Here is a 17,516-nt window from a genome sequence, read left to right as displayed (position 1 = left end):
CTCCTGGACAGTCTGTGGTGCTTGAAAATGGATGTCGGGCGGCACTGCTGCTGTGGGTGCACGGTCCGCGGGTGTTCCCCAGGTACTTAATTGAAAGAAAGAACCGGCACTCCTTGCGGTATAATCATCAGTGTTTTATTCGCCACTCTTGGATAGAGGCGACGCGCGTTTCGGCACATGCAAGTGCCTTTGTCAAACTCATGCAAACAGCAAGTGGCAATGAAATGAACATCAACATATGTTTAAATAGCCCGCCCCTCATCACGTGATAGAGCAGTGGTTCTCAACCTTTCTAAAGCCGTGACCCCTTAATACAGTTCCTCATGTTGTGGTGACCCCCAACCATTACATTTTTTTCCTTGCTACGTCATAACTAATTTTGCTACTGTTATGAATTGTAATGTAAATATCTGATATGCAGGATGTATTTTTATTGCTGCAAATTGAACATAATTAAAGCAGAATAATTAATCACAAAGACAAAATGTTATATATTGTCAAATATTTATTTCTAATTACAAATAAATGAAATTTTGTATTGAAGCATGGTGTATAAATCAGTGGTGCTTCAAGTCCCCCCCAAACAAATAAATCAGCGGGGCTTCAGGTCTCCCGCAAATAAATAAATTAATGGTGCTCAGGGTCCCCCAAATAAATAAATCAATGGTGCTCAGGGTCCCCCAAATAAATAAATCAATGGTGCTCAGGGTCCCCCAAATAAATAAATCAGCGGTGCTTCATGTCCCCCCAAATAAATTAAGCCTTGCTCAGCCAAATAATTAAAATAAAATTAGCCAGGCTCAGCCAGGCTCAATTAAATCATTGGTGGCAGTGGTGCTCAGCGGCAGTGTCATTAACGTAAAAACCCGGACCTCAGCAGACAGGCGGCCCGACTTACCCGTCCAGACGTCAGGCTCCTTCAAGCACAGGCAGTGATAGGACATCACTTCCTGTGCGCAAGGATAAGGGGTCGCTGCCGTTGTGCGGGCGACCCACAATAGGAAGCCTCAGGCGACCCCCCGGAAAGGGCCGATCGACCCCCAAAGGGGTCGCGACCCCTAGGTTGAGAACCGCTGTGATAGAGGCTTTCGAGTCATCTGATTCTGGCGTCATGTTGGCAAGGCAACCAAAGGTGTATTTACTAACTTCCAAAGGAAAGAAAATAAATGCGATCCTTCTGTATCATCGAGGATCGCTAAATTTCAGTTACACTGTGGAAACACATAGAGAATATAGAAACAAAAAATGATTACCTATACGAATGTAAAAGCATAATTAATCGCAATAGATAATTCTTATATATGCTCATAGAAAACTACTCACCGCGTACTCACGATTCAACCCCTTGGGTGTCATCGTTTGTAGGCGGTGAATCAAATAGGCTTCACGTTTCAATAATAACTCCACCCTATTTCCTCCCCTTCGAGGCGGTAGTACCTCCTCAATGATTTGAAACCTAAGCTGGGACACGTTATGTTTCTGTTGTGAAAAATGCAAAGGAATCGGTAATAATAAATTTTCGTTGCGAATGGTCGATTTATGTTTCGCAAATCGATCCTTCATGCGCATTGTAGTTTCCCCTACGTAGCAGAGTTCACACGGACATTTCAATAGATATATAATAAAGGAACTATTACACGTAAAGTGGCCCTTTACAGGAATTTGTTCCCCACTATGTGGGTGTGAAATATAAGGACCTTTTATTATACTGGAGCAGTGAATGCAGCTTAAACAAGAAAAGGTGCCCTTCCTGACAGTAGAGAAAGTCATTTGTCGGGGGCCCTTTTTGGCAGTCTGTGGTGCAACGTGACGTTGGTGGATAGAGCGAGACATGATGTCCCAGATGTGCTCAATTGTATTCAGGTCTGGGGAACGGGCGGGCCAGTCCATAGCATCAATGCCTTCGTCTTGCAGGAACTGCTGACACACTCCAGCCACATGAGGTCTAGCATTGTCTTGCATTAGGAGGAACCCAGGGCCAACCGCACCAGCATATGGTCTCACAAGGGGTCTGAGGATCTCATCTCGGTACCTAATGGCAGTCAGGCTACCTCTGGCGAGCACATGGAGGGCTGTGCGGCCCTCCAAAGAAATGCCACCCCACACCATTACTGACCCAATGCCAAACCGGTCATGCTGGAGGATGTTGCAGGCAGCAGAACGTTCTCCATGGCGTCTCAAGACTCTGTCACGTCTGTCACATGTGCTCAGTGTGAACCTGCTTTCATCTGTGAAGAGCACAGGGTGCCAGTGGCGAATTTGCCAATCTTGGTGTTCTCTGGCAAATGCCAAACGTCCTGCACGGTGTTGGGCTGTAAGCACAACCCCCACTTGTGGACGTCGGGCCCTCATATCACCCTCATGGAGTCTGTTTCTGACCATTTGAGCAGACACATGCACATTTGTGGCCTGCTGGAGGTCATTTTGCAGGGCTCTGGCAGTGCTCCTCCTGTTCCTCCTTGCACAAAGGCGGAGGTAGCGGTCCTGCTGCTGGGTTGTTGCCCTCCTACGGCCTCCTCCACGTCTCCTGATGTACTGGCCTGTCTCCTGGTAGCGCCTCCATGCTCTGGACACTACGCTGAGAGACACAGCAAACCTTCTTACCACAGCTCGCATTGATGTGCCATCCTGGATAAGCTGCACTTCCTGAGCCACTTGTGTGGGTTGTAGACTCCGTCTCATGCTACCACTAGAGTGAAAGCACCGCCAGCATTCAAAAGTGACCAAAACATCAGCCAGGAAGCATAGGAACTGAGAAGTGGTCTGTGGTCACCACCTGCAGAATGTCACAGCCAGACAGCTGAGAAGCGCTCAAAGGAGCTTCTCAGATCCTCCTCCTTGAATTTCTTTGTTTTGGTTTAGTTTCTCATCTCGTTAGTCTATCTCAGCTGTCATGCAGTTAGACTGATCGCTACCCTTTAAGTTCCTCCCCATAATGCAGTAGTGTGCGGCTGATACAACTTCCTGGAGTGTGTGTGCATGCTGTTCCCAGTTCCCAGTACCCTGTTCCCAGTCGTCAGTCGTCATTCGTCTGCAAGATAAGTGCTGTTTATGTATTTATGATTTTGTCTTTTCTGGATCCAGGTGACCCTGACTCCCTCTGTGTCAGTGTAGGGAGCCGGTGGTCGTGTCCCTTCACTATTGTAGGGTCTTCAGGTAATAGATAGCCGAGGAACGTGGATATGCGGCCATCCACCTTTGGGGTGTTCGCATAGGCTGAGCAGTGAGGGAGAGCGGCAGGTCTATTGCAGGGGTCTCCCTTTGTTCCTTAGTTGTGGATCCAGAGAGACATTGTTTATATGGTATTGTCTTGTTTCCTGTACACCATCCGTGACATTATCAGCCGCCAAAACCGTCTCAAGCATGGATCCGGTTTAACTTTTGGCTGAACGCTTTCAGGGTCTTTCTTTGGAGGTAGCTGATCTCCGTAAGACTTTTTCTCAGTTTCAAGTAACCGGTTCAGCTTGCGTTCATGGAGTTTGTGCTGAGCCTAAGATCTCGCTCCCGGATACGTTCTTCGGGGGTAGTGAGAATTTTGTGCGTTTTAGAGAGGCTTGCAAACTCCATTTTCGCCTTCTTCCCCATTCTTCTGGTGATGAAGAACGGAGGGTGGGGATCATTATATCGCTGCTCAGGGGTAACGCTCAGTCCTGGGCCTTTTCGCTACCGGAGGGGGCACGGCCCCTTCGTTCAGTGGATGAATTCTTTTTAGCCCTGGGTCAGATATATGATGATCCGGATCGTATTGCTCTGGCTGAGTCTAGACTACGTCTGTTATGCCAGGGTAAACAATCCGCAGAGATATACTGTTCAGAATTTCGGAGATGGGCAGCAGATACGGGTTGGAATGATGCTGCACTCCGAAGTCAATTTTGCTATGGTCTTTCAGAGGGATTGAAAGATGCATTTGCCTTTCATGAAAGACCTACCTCCTTGGATTCTGCTATGTCTCAGGCTGTTCGTATTGACAGGCGTCTTAGAGAGAGAGGAGAGATCTCTCCTTCCTGTCATACTCAGTCCCGGGACAGTGCAGCGGTCTCATTCTGTGCACAGGGGTCTCAGTCGCTGTCAGCCCCTTCTGAGCAGGAGTCCATGCAGCTGGGGTTGATTGCCTCTGACAATAGAAGATTCAGCCCGCAGGGGAGGGTTTGTTTTTGTTGTGGAGGTATAAATCATCTGGCAAAGGTTTGTCCCTCTAGGAGATTCAAGGAGTTTTCTGGGAGTAATGAAGAGACAAAAAGGAAAAAATCTTTTAAAAATGTTCCGTCTGTTACTATTGGCAGGGTTGAGGCGGAAATTGAAGGTTTTCCGTTTGCTTGTAGTTCCCGTTTTGTCCTACCTGCTAGGGTGGCGCTAGAGAGCAAGAGCATTTTTTGTGAGATTTTTGTGGATAGTGGAGCAGCTGTCAACCTCATTCATAATCAATTTGCAATAACTCATGGTTTCCAGGTATGCACTTTGGGAAAGGATATTCCTGTTTTTGCTATTGATTCAGCTCCACTTTCTCAGAAATCATTAAAGGGCATAGTTCACAATATCCGTTTAATTGTGAGTGATGCTCATGTTGAGGATGTGTCATGTTTCGTCCTTAGCGGTTTGCCTACTCCTCTAGTGTTGGGGCTACCCTGGCTCACTAAACATAACCCCACCATTGATTGGCAAGCGAGGCAAATAAATGGTTGGAGTAACTTTTGCAGAGAGAATTGCCTCATAACATCTGTTTCTGAGGTTTCTACTAAGACTGTACCACCTTTCCTCTCTGAATTTTTGGATGTCTTCTCTGAGAGTGGAGTTCAGGGTTTGCCTCCGCACAGGGAGTATGATTGCCCTATTAATCTCATCCCAGGCGCCAAGCTGCCTAAATCTCGTTTATACAATCTCTTCCAACCTGAGAGGGTCGCTATGCGGGCTTATATCTCTGAGAGTCTGAGAAAAGGACACATACGACCCTCGAAGTCACCTGTTGCCGCTGGTTTTTTCTTTGTTAAGAAAAAAGATGGTTCTTTAAGACCTTGTCTGGATTTCAGGGAGCTGAACAGTATCACTATTCGTGATCCTTATCCGCTTCCTCTGATCCCGGACCTGTTTAACCAGGTTGTTGGGGCTAAAGTCTTTTCCAAATTAGACCTAAGAGGGGCATACAACCTGGTTAGGGTCAGAGAAGGAGACGAATGGAAGACGGCTTTCAATACCCCTGAGGGCCATTTTGAGAATTTGGTTATGCCTTTTGGTTTGATGAATGCCCCAGCCGTTTTTCAGCATTTCGTCAACAGCATTTTTTATCATTTAATAGGAAAATTTGTATTAGTGTATTTGGATGACATTTTGATTTTTTCTCCTGATTTCAAGACTCATAAGGAACACTTACGTCAGGTCTTGCTCATCCTGCGGGAGAATAAATTATACGCGAAACTGGAAAAATGTGTGTTTGCGGTTCCAGAAATTCAATTTCTGGGGTTTCTTATCTCCGCTTCTGGTTTTCGCATGGACCCCGAGAAGGTCCGCGCTGTGCTTGAGTGGGAGCTTCCTGAGAATCAGAAGGCGCTGATGCGTTTTTTGGGCTTTGCCAATTATTACAGGAAATTTATTTTGAATTATTCCTCTGTTGTTAAACCACTCACTGATATGACCAGAAAGGGGGTAGATTTTTCTTCCTGGTCGGTAGAGGCGCGTAAGGCCTTTTCTAATATCAAGGAGAGTTTTGCTTCCGCTCCCATCCTAGTACAACCTGATATTTCGTTACCCTTCATAGTTGAGGTTGATGCTTCTGAGGTAGGGGTGGGTGCGGTCTTGTCTCAGGGTTCCTCTCCTGCCAAATGGCAACCGTGTGCCTTTTTCTCAAAGAAACTGTCCTCCGCAGAGAGAAATTATGATGTGGGAGATAGGGAATTGTTGGCCATCAAGTTGGCTTTTGAGGAATGGCGCCATTGGCTAGAGGGAGCCAGACACCCTATTACCGTGTTTACTGACCATAAAAATCTGGCCTACTTGGAGTCAGCCAAGCGTCTGAACCCGAGACAGGCCAGATGGTCTTTGTTCTTTTCAAGGTTTAATTTTGTTGTTACGTTCCGCCCTGGGGTTAAGAATGTGAAGGCAGATGCCCTGTCACGTTGTTTTCCGGGAGGTGGGAATTTTGAAGAACCCGGGTCCCATTTTGGCTGAAGGTGTGGTGGTCTCTGCTCTTTTTCCTGAATTGGAGGCAGAGGTGCAGGCAGCCCAGTCAGAAGCTCCTGATCTTTGTCCTCCTGGGAGGTTGTTTGTGCCTCTCGCTTTGAGACACAAGATTTTTAAAGAACACCACGACACGGTCCTTGCTGGGCACCCGGGGGCAAGAGCCACACTGGATCTCATCGCTCGGAGATTCTGGTGGCCTGCGCTTCGTAAGTCGGTTGAGGGTTTTGTGGCAGCTTGCGAGACTTGCGCTCGTGCCAAGGTCCCTCATTCACGGCCATCAGGCCCTCTCCTTCCTTTGCCCATTCCTTCCCGTCCTTGGACACATCTGTCCATGGACTTCATAACGGACTTGCCTCGTTCCTCGGGGAAGTCTGTGATTCTGGTGGTGGTGGACCGTTTTAGCAAAATGGTGCATTTTATCCCTTTTCCTGGTTTGCCCAATGCTAAGACGCTGGCGCAGGCATTTATTGACCACATTGTCAAATTGCATGGGATTCCTTCAGACATAGTCTCTGATAGGGGCACGCAGTTTGTTTCCAGATTCTGGAAGGCTTTCTGTTCTCGCTTGGGGGTTCGGTTGTCATTCTCTTCTGCTTTCCATCCGCAGTCGAATGGCCAGACAGAGCGCGTCAATCAGAATCTGGAGACATATCTGCGCTGTTTTGTGGCGGAGAATCAGGAGGATTGGTGTTCTTTTTTGTCCCTTGCTGAGTTTGCTTTAAATAACCGTCGTCAGGAGTCCTCTGATAAGTCACCATTTTTTGGTGCATATGGGTTCCATCCGCAGTTTGGGACTTTCTCGGGAGAGGGCTCTTCTGGTTTGCCTGATGAGGACAGATTCTCCTCGTCTTTGTTGCTGGGGGAGGAGTTTGGGAAGGAGTGTGTGTATATATAGAGACAGACTCATTAGCTGAAAGTACTAGCTTCAAGTACTACATTAAGTACTAGTAAAGAGATATTGCAGGAGATAGTCAGGAGGTAGGCTGGAAGGTGGAAACAATACAAAAAAAAAAAGGTAAGATTTGTTTGATTTAAAGTTACAAATTTATTTTTTTATTTTTTTATTTTTTTCTCCTCTTTAAAATGGCAGACTTGGTTCAGTGCAGGAATTGTTGTGCATTTATTTCATGTTCCACTCTTTGGAGATTCGGATGCTGTCAGATCTGTAGACAGTTCTCCTTACTGCAGCAGGAAATTGCATTTTTGAAAGCTGAAATATTTAAATTATCTGTTAAACAAACTCCAGCTAGGACTGCTGCAATGCCACTGCCACAGAGGACCCCCAGAAATGGCAGATGGGTTAATGTAGGTTCTGGAAGTCTTAGAGTGGTGAATAGAAGACATGTCCCACAGTCGGTGGTTCTCCATAATTCATTTGCAGCACTCTCAGAATGTAAGGACAACATGGATATGGACTCAAGCACAGAGGGTGAGAAACCATCGACTCCTATGTCTAATGTATGCAACAAAAAAGATAAAGTGAAGTCTCAAAGGATGCAGCTGTTGCTGGGTGATTCAATCATAAGAAGTGTGGAGCTTAAAGAAAATGGTTTTGTGAGATGTCTCCCTGGGGCTACTGCTAGAAGAGATAGAAGACGTATTATTAATACTGTTAAGCAAGCAAAGCAGGAAGGGGACGTGGATGTTCTTGTCCATCTAGGGACAAATGACCTGGCTTGCAATGAAGTGTCAGAGGTGAAAAAATCTTTTATCACACTTGGTAATGACGTACAGGATTTTGCATCCACCATTTCATTTTCTGAAGTTCTGCCTGTGCATAATGTTCAGAATGATAGGCAGAGGCGCATAAAGGAGTTCAACATATGGCTTGGTAAATGGTGTCAAGAGCAAGGATTTGGCTTTGTTTCTCATGATAGCTCTACTTGGAATAGAAAGGAACTGTACAAAAAAGATGGTTTGCATCTTTCTCTCAAAGGAACAAATGTACTTAGTGAACAACTCCAAGAATTTGCGAAAGAGTATTTAAACTAGGAAGGGGGGGCAAAAGAGTGAAAATAAAAGAGTCCAATTGCCCCCCGAAACAATGCCAGAACAGGCCAGAAGCACTGAGGTTAAGAAATGATAAGCTCAAAGTCCTGTCTACAAATGCTCGCAGTTTAGGTAAAAAAATCAATGAACTTGGGTCAATAATGGCATCTGAGAATGTAGATTTAGTGGCTGTTACGGAGACATGGTTTAATGAAAGAAATGACTGGGACATAACCATACCAGGGTACTCTTTATACAGAAGAGACAGAGAAGGCAAGAAAGGAGGAGGAGTGGCCCTGTATGTGAAAGATAGCATTAAATCTAACCTAATACAAGTTGGTGAGGCCAACATAGAGTCAGTTTGGGTTACGTTGCAGTTTGCTAACCATGCAGTAACTCGTGTAGGTGTGATATATAGACCACCTGGTCAAGTTAAAGAACTAGATGATCTACTAGTTGAAGAAATAGCTAAAATGACAATGAAAGGAGAAGTTATCATTATGGGAGATTTCAATCTTCCAGATATAAACTGGAAAACCAAAATAGCAAGTTCTACCAGGAGTACAGATATTCTAAATTCCCTACTGGGGTTATCTCTACAACAAGTGGTTGAGGAGCCAACCCGGAGGGAGGCCATTTTGGATTTGGTATTCACAAACGGGGATTCGGTATATGATGTCATTGTAGGCGAAACCTTGGGATCTAGTGATCACCAGTCAGTGTGGTTTAATATAAGAACTGTGAAAGAGTCCCACCACACAAAAACAAAAGTTTTAGATTTTAGAAAAACAGACTTTTCAAAAATGAAATTAGTCATAAATGAGTCCTTATCAGACTGGAACGGATTACATGGAGTCCAGGAGAAATGGGACTACTTAAAAGGTGCATTATTGAAGGCAACAGAAAATTGCATTAGACTCGTCAGTAAAAGCAAAAAAAGGAGGAGACCAATGTGGTACTCAGCAGAAGTGGCCCAAATCATTAAAAATAAAAAGCTAGCATTTTGTAATTATAAAAAAACCCAGAGCAATGAAGATAAGGAAATCTACAAGATTAGGCAGAGAGAGGCCAAGCAAGTTATAAGAACTTCTAAAGCGCAGGCAGAAGAAAAACTAGCTCAGTCTATGAAAAAAGGGGATAAGACATTCTTCAGATATATAAATGAAAAAAGGAAATTAAAACAAGGAATAACTAAATTAAAAACAAAGGACGGAAGGTATGTAGAAGAGAATAAAGGGCTAGCCGACTGCCTTAATGAATACTTCTGTTCAGTTTTTACAAAAGAAAAAGGAGAAGGACCTCCACTAGAAAGAATGACTATTAAATCGTTTGATGCATGTATCTTTACAGAGGAAGATGTTCTAAGTTTGCTGTCTAAGGTGAAGACAGATAAGTCACAGGGGCCTGATGAGATACACCCAAAATTATTAAAAGAGCTTAGTGGTGAGCTGGCAAAACCGTTAACAGATTTATTTAACCAATCATTAGTAACAGGAGTCGTCCCGGAAGATTGGAAATTGGCAAATGTCGTGCCCATTCACAAGAAAGGTAGTAGGGAGGAATCGAGCAACTATAGACCAGTGAGTCTGACATCAATAGTAGGCAAATTAATGGAAACCCTATTAAAGGATAGGATTGTGGAACATCTAAAATCCCATGGATTGCAAGATGAAAAACAACATGGGTTTACTTCAGGGAGATCATGTCAAACAAATCTTATAGATTTTTTTGACTGGGTGAATAAAATAATAGACGGTGGAGGTGCAGTAGACATCGCATATCTAGATTTTAGTAAGGCTTTTGACACTGTCCCACATAGAAGACTTATCAATAAACTGCAGTCATTGAGCATGGACTCCCATATTGTTGAGTGGATTAGGCAGTGGCTGAGTGACAGACAACAGAGGGTTGTAGTCAATGGAGAACATTCAAAACAAGGTAATGTTACCAGTGGGGTTCCACAGGGATCTGTACTGGGACCGATTTTGTTTAATATCTTCATAAGTGATATTGCAAAAGGCCTCGCTGGTAAGGTTTGTCTTTTTGCTGATGACACAAAGATATGTAACACGGTTGATGTTCCTGGAGGGAAACGCCAAATGGAAAAGAATTTAGGAAAACTAGAAGAATGGTCAGAACTCTGGAAACTGAAATTTAATGTGGATAAGTGCAAGATAATGCACCTGGGGCGTAAAAACCCAAGGGCAGAATATAGAATATTTGACACAGTCCTGACCTCAGTATCTGAGGAAAGGGATTTAGGAGTAATTATTTCAGAAGACTTAAAGGTGGGAAGACAATGTAATAGAGCAGCACGAAATGCCAGCAGAATGCTTGGATGTATAGGGAGAGGTATAAGCAGTAGAAAGAGTGAAGTGCTTATGCCGCTGTACAGAACACTGGTGAGACCTCACTTGGAGTATTGTGCGCAGTACTGGAGGCCATATCTCCAGAAGGATATAGATACTCTAGAGAGAGTTCAGAGAAGAGCTACTAAACTAGTACATGGATTGCAGGATAAAACTTACCGGGAAAGGTTAAAGGACCTTAATATGTATAGCTTGGAAGAAAGAAGAGACAGAGGGGATATGATAGAAACTTTTAAATACATAAAGGGAATCAACTCGGTAAAGGAAGAGAGCATATTTAAAAGAAGAAAAACTACCACAAGAGGACACAGTTTTAAATTAGAGGGGCAAAGGTTTAAAAGTAATATAAGGAAGTATTACTTTACTGAGAGAGTAGTGGATGCATGGAATAGCCTTCCTGCAGAAGTGGTAGCTGCAAATACAGTGAAGGGGTTTAAGCATGCATGGGATAGGCATAAGGCCATCCTTCATATAAGATAGGGCCGGGGGCTATCCATAGTATTCAGTATATTGGGCAGACTAGATGGGCCAAATGGTTCTTATCTGCCGACACATTCTATGTTTCTATGTTTCTATGTTTCTATGTTTCTATGTCTTTGTCATCTATTTGGCAAAAGATTCAGGATAATCTAAAGAGCATGAGTGAGAGATATAAGCGTGTGGCGGATAAGAGACGTGTGCCTGGTCCGGACCTGAATGTTGGTGATCTGGTGTGGTTGTCTACCAAGAATATTAAATTGAAGGTTCCCTCCTGGAAGTTGGGTCCTAGGTTTATTGGGCCTTACAAGATCCTGTCTGTCATCAATCCTGTTGCCTACCGTCTTGATCTTCCTCAGACTTGGAAGATCCATAATGTTTTTCATAAGTCCTTATTGAAACCTTATGTTCAACCTATTGTACCCTCGCCTTTGCCTCCTCCTCCGATTATGGTTGATGGAAATCTTGAATTTCAGGTCTCTAGGATTGTGGATTCTCGTCTTGTCCGCGGTTCCCTCCAGTACCTCGTTCATTGGGAGGGTTATGGTCCTGAGGAGAGGATGTGGGTCCCAGTGACGGACATTAAGGCCTCTCGTCTCATCAGGGCTTTCCATAGGTCCCATCCTGAGAAGGTGGGCCCTGAGTGTCCGGAGTCCACTCCTAGAGGGAGGGGTACTGTCACAGCCAGACAGCTGAGAAGCGCTCACAGGAGCTTCTCAGATCCTTCTCCTTGAATTTCTTTGTTTTGGTTTAGTTTCTCATCTCGTTAGTCTATCTCAGCTGTCATGCAGTTAGACTGATCGCTACCCTTTAAGTTCCTCCCCATAATGCAGTAGTGTGCGGCTGATACAACTTCCTGGAGTGTGTGTGCATGCTGTTCCCAGTTCCCAGTTCCCTGTTCCCAGTCGTCAGTCGTCATTCGTCTGCAAGATAAGTGCTGTTTATGTATTTATGATTTTGTCTTTTCTGGATCCAGGTGACCCTGACTCCCTCCGTGTCAGTGTAGGGAGCCGGTGGTCGTGTCCCTTCACTATTGTAGGGTCTTCAGGTAATAGATAGCCGAGGAACGTGGATATGCGGCCATCCACCTTTGGGGTGTTCGCATAGGCTGAGCAGTGAGGGAGAGCGGCAGGTCTATTGCAGGGGTCTCCCTTTGTTCCTTAGTTGTGGATCCAGAGAGACATTGTTTATATGGTATTGTCTTGTTTCCTGTACACCATCCGTGACACAGAACCACTCCTTTATTGGGGGGTCTTGCTAATTGCCTATAATTTCCACCTGTTGTCTGATTTGTTTGATTTCACAGTGTGATTGACTTGGAGTTACATTGTGTTGTTTAAGTGTTCCCTTTATTTTTTTGAGCAGTGTATATATACTGTACACTCACCTAAAGAATTATTAGGAACACCATACTAATACGGTGTTGGACCCCCTTTTGCCTTCAGAACTGCCTTAATTCTACGTGGCATTGATTCAACAAGGTGCTGATAGCATTCTTTAGAAATGTTGGCCCATATTGATAGGATAGCATCTTGCAGTTGATGGAGATTTGAGGGATGCACATCCAGGGCACGAAACTCCCGTTCCACCACATCCCAAAGATGCTCTATTGGGTTGAGATCTGGTGACTGTGGGGGCCATTTTAGTACAGTGAACTCATTGTCATGTTCAAGAAACCAATTTGAAATGATTCGAACTTTGTGACATAGTGCATTATCCTGCTGGAAGTAGCCATCAGAGGATGGATACATGTTCTCATTCTGTTTACGCCAAATTCGGACTCTACCATTTGAATGTCTCAACAGAAATCGAGACTCATCAGACCAGGCAACATTTTTCCAGTCTTCAACAGTCCAATTTTGGTGAGCTCGTGCAAATTGTAGCCTCTTTTTCCTATTTGTAGTGGAGATGAGTGGTACCCGGTGGGGTCTTCTGCTGTTGTAGCCCATCCGCCTCAAGGTTGTGCGTGTTGTGGCTTCACAAATGCTTTGCTGCATACCTTGGTTGTAACGAGTGGTTATTTCAGTCAACGTTGCTCTTCTATCAGCTTGAATCAGTCGGCCCATTCTCCTCTGACTTCTAGCATCCACAAGGCATTTTTGCCCACAGGACTGCCGCATACTGGATGTTTTTCCCTTTTCACACCATTCTTTGTAAACCCTAGAAATGGTTGTGCGTGAAAATCCCAGTAACTGAGCAGATTGTGAAATACTCAGACCGGCCCGTCTGGCACCAACAACCATGCCACGCTCAAAATTGCATAAATCACCTTTCTTTCCCATTCTGACATTCAGTTTGGAGTTCAGGAGATTGTCTTGACCAGGACCACACCCCTAAATGCATTGAAGCAACTGCCATGTAATTGGTTGACTAGATAATTGCTTTAATGAGAAATAAAACAGGTGTTCCTAATAATTCTTTAGGTGAGTGTATATATCTTGCCTTGGATATCTGTATTACATTGTGAATGTTTTAATGTTTTGTTACTGCATCTATTATTTCTTTCTCTTTTATTGCATACCTCTCAACTTTTGAAAAGTATAAAGAGGGACAATATGTGTGGCGCGCCACTGTAATTTTTTTTCATACTAGGCCACACCTCTAACTCTGCCCAAAACATAACTATATACACCCAATCCCACCCAGTACCCCTTTTAGGCTGCCACACAGAAGTTATGCCCACATTGTGCCAGTTCACAGTAGTAGCACCCACACTGTGCCCCTTACATTAGTAATGCCCACATGTGCCTCCTACACAGTAGTTTTGACCAGATATGTGCCCCTTCACAATAGTTATGCCCAGATGTGCCCCTTCACAATAACTATGCCCACATGCCTCCTACACAGTAGTTATGACCAGATATGTGCCCCTTCACAATAGTTATGCCCAGATGTGCCCCTTCACAATAACTATGCCCACATGCCTCCTACACAGTAGTTATGCCCAGATATATGCCCCTTCACAATAGTTATGCCCAGATGTGCCCCCTTCACAAGTTATGACTACATGTGCCCCCTTCACAGTAATTATGCCTAGATGTGTCCTCTTACAGTAGTTATGACCAGATGCGTCCCTTTAAAATAGCTATACCCACATGTGCTCCCTTCACAATAGTTATGGCCAGATATGTGCCCCCTTCACAGTAGTTATGACCAGCTATGTGCCCCTTCACAGTAGTTATGATCAGATATGTACCCCTTCACAGTAGTGATGGACAGATATATGCCCTCTTTACAGTAGCTATGACCACATGTGTGCCCCCTTCACAGCAGTTATGACCAGATATGTGTCCCTTTCACAGTAATTATGGCCAGATATGTGCCCCCCCCCCCCCTTTATAACAGCTATGCCCAGATATGTGCTCCCTTCACAGGAATAAAAAAAAAACTGTAAATACTCAACTAGATCCTCCGATGATTTGTGCTCCCCAGCAGCAGAAGGCAGGATCAGTTGCATGCCTAGGGTGTTTGGCACCCGGGGTGGGTCCTTTCTCTGGCCCCCCCCCCTTCAATATTTAAAAAAAATTGTACCCCCTCACAGTAGTATTGCCCTCATTGTACAACCTTCATAGTAGTTTTGTCTAGATATGTGCCCCCTCACGGTAGTTATGCCCATATTGTGCCCCCTCACAGTAGTTATGCCCACACTGTGCCGCCTCACAGTATTTATGCCCTCACTGTACAACTTTCACAGTAGTTATGCCCAAATTTTACCCCCTTAAAGTACTTATCCCTTTATTGTGCCCCCTTCACAGTAGTTATGCCCTCTCTGTGCCCCTTTCACAGTAGTAATGCACTATCTGTGCCCCCTTCACAGTTGCAATGCCCTCTTTGTGCCCCTTTCACAGAAGTAATGCCCTATCTGTGCTCCCTTCACATTTGTAATGCCCTCTCTCTGCCCCTTCAGAGTAGTTATGCCCTCACTGTGCCCCCATAACAGTAGTAATGCCCTCTGTGCCCCTTCACAGTAGTAATGCCCATGGTGTCCCCTTCACAGTAATAATGCCCACTCTGTGCCCCATAACAGTTATGCCCACCCCTTCACAGGAGTAATGCCCTGTGTGCCCCCTTCACAGTAGTAATGCCCATTGTGCCCCCTTCATAGTAGTAATGCCCTTTGTACCTCCTTTATAGTAGTAATGCCCTCTGTGCCCCTTTATAGTAGTAATGCCCTCTGTGCCCCTTTGTAGTAGTAGTGCCCTCTGTACTCCTTTGTAGTAGTATTGCACTCTGTGTCTCCTTTGTAGTAGCAATGCCTTCTGTGCTCCCTTTGTAGTAGTAATGCCCTCTGTGCCCCCTCCATAGTAGTAATGCCTATTGTGCACCCTTCACAGTAGTAAAGCCCTCTGTGTCCCCTCTCTGTGTTAAAAACCAAAAACACAGTAACTACTCACCTTTTCCCATTCCTGAAGCTCAGATCCAGCTTTCCCCTGCAGACACAGATCGCTCTGCAGCCCTGTGTGGGAGGAGCTTAGTCAGATTCCCAGGCTGCAGGATCCTTCCACACAGGACGACCTGTGCCATCTGTGTCTGCAGGCTGAATAGTGGAACAGGGAGAAGTCTCGCTGCTTCATCAGTGCGAGAGAGACAGAGCGCAGGGAGCTGACTGACAGGACTGCAGCTCCCGGCACTCCAGCAATGAGCAATTACATCTGTATTGATGGAAGCGCTCATTGCTTCTGGGCTCTGGCACCCCCATGACAGCGGGCACCCGGGGTGAACAGCATCCCTGCCCCCCCCCCCCCCCTTAGCACTCCACTGGGCAGGATACATATCATGCTGCTGGTCTGTGTAGGAGAAGCAGAGGTTGACTCCTAGCCTGCACAGACCAGCAGCTGGACTGAATGGTGGAGCAGGGAGCGAACGGTTCTCTGCGTCACCATTACAAGCAACTGTCTCTGCATCCTATGGAAAACAGAAAGCAGGACATACCTCCGCTGTCACGGGATAGCCACCAAAATTTGGGACTGTCCCGCTGGATCAAGGACGGTTGGGAGGTATGTTATTGTAATGGAATGTTGTCAAAACATTTCATTGCACGTTATACCATGTATTGCCTTGTGCATGATGAATTAACTTGAACTTGAATACATGGTAATATACTTCTTGCAGGGGCTGATAAATAAACAAATTCCAAGCACTGTCCAGAAAGTTCATGCAAAGTCACTTGTCACTTTACTAAATACACATAAAGAAGTTTCCAAAATAGTAAATGCACATGCCATAAATACAGACCTCCCAAGTGTCTCTCTTATGGAGGGACAGTCCCTATTTTTGACCCAAGTCATTCTTTTTGATCTGACATATAGATTTTCATTATTGCATTTACAATATTGATCCAGAAAGTGTTTGGCTGGTTCTCATGTGCATATTATGCAATTAGAATTTCTATATTCAGATCATTTTTGAGCTATTTCATAAGAGAAAACGATTGAAGTGTATAGGTATGCAGGAAAAATTGATCTTTCACACAATGAATGTCCAAAAAATTGGGAGGTATGTAACTATGTGAGATATCCAATAGGAGGAGCAAGTATGAATATATATTTTTAAAAACAAAAAATATCCAAAGCAGGACAACTATGGTAAAACATTTAAGCATGATGCTGTCTTAGGGTCTGTTTACACAAACCAATTATCTGACAGATGATCGGGAAGGAAGCAGACATTCCCGATCACTGTCAGACACTCAATCACTTCCACTTTATGGGGACAAGTGATGATTCAGAAATCCTTCTCCAATAGAACATCATTATTCCAGCACAGCAGATCGCTGTTTATGCATCACTTTTCAAGTGTTTTCGCTCGTTCATCGGGTAATTGTCGGTACATTTACATTGCCAGTTAATCGCTAACAAGCATTCCCCTGAATGAGATTATCTTTAGAATTCTCGGCTCGTGTGAAGAGCCTTTAACACTCAAAAACTACAGGGAAAGAAAGGAGTCTGTACAAGATATAAGGAAGAGCTAGTAAAAAGTAGGAACATAGGATAAGATTTATCAAACTGGTGCAAGGGAAAACTGGCTTAGTTGCCTATAGCAACCAATCAAATTCCACTTTTCATTTTTCAGTGCTCCTTTGGAGACTGAAAAGATCAATCTGGTTGGCTGTTAGGGGCAAAACACCCTCCTTGTGAGTATTAAAAGAATGTGGGTCATTTATTAAGAAGCTTACTCCAGTTTTTGACCCTGTTGTGTGACTTTTTTAATGCTCATGCGACAAAATTTAGTTGAACAGGCATTTTTATACTGTCCTTGCCACTTGGGAGTGGTGGAGGTATGGTGGAGACATTGGCACCTTTAAATTTACTAATATTTATGCCTGAAAACAGGTGTAAAAGAGGAGTGAAAACTACTTGAATCAGAGGCGCGAGTAGTTTTCAATCCAGAGACACTGACTGCTGTATTTGTGCCTAATTTATGATGTGGCAGCCTCTGGCAGCACAGGGGCTACAAAAGACCTGCATAAAGTCTTTGATAAGTGACCCCCAGTATGTATAAGTTGTG

At 44.5% G+C, this 17,516-nt stretch overlaps 1 long non-coding RNA gene across 1 annotated transcript; it reads right to left on the bottom strand.

The window, feature by feature from the left end:
* Window positions 1-1,233: 1,233 nt before the first annotated feature.
* LOC121003502 lies at window positions 1,234-16,612 on the bottom strand. The gene is made up of 3 exons (XR_005779490.1): window positions 16,602-16,612; window positions 8,858-8,865; window positions 1,234-1,794 (listed from the first exon to the last, which is right to left on the bottom strand). It is a non-coding gene; the product is annotated as an uncharacterized LOC121003502 (long non-coding RNA).
* Window positions 16,613-17,516: the final 904 nt, after the last annotated feature.

The sequence above is a fragment of the Bufo bufo genome, chromosome 6 (genome assembly GCF_905171765.1).
Source record: "Bufo bufo chromosome 6, aBufBuf1.1, whole genome shotgun sequence".
Lineage (NCBI taxonomy): Eukaryota > Metazoa > Chordata > Amphibia > Anura > Bufonidae > Bufo > Bufo bufo.
Note: the sequence above shows the minus strand (reverse complement) of the source record. Positions and strands in the feature narration are given on the sequence as shown.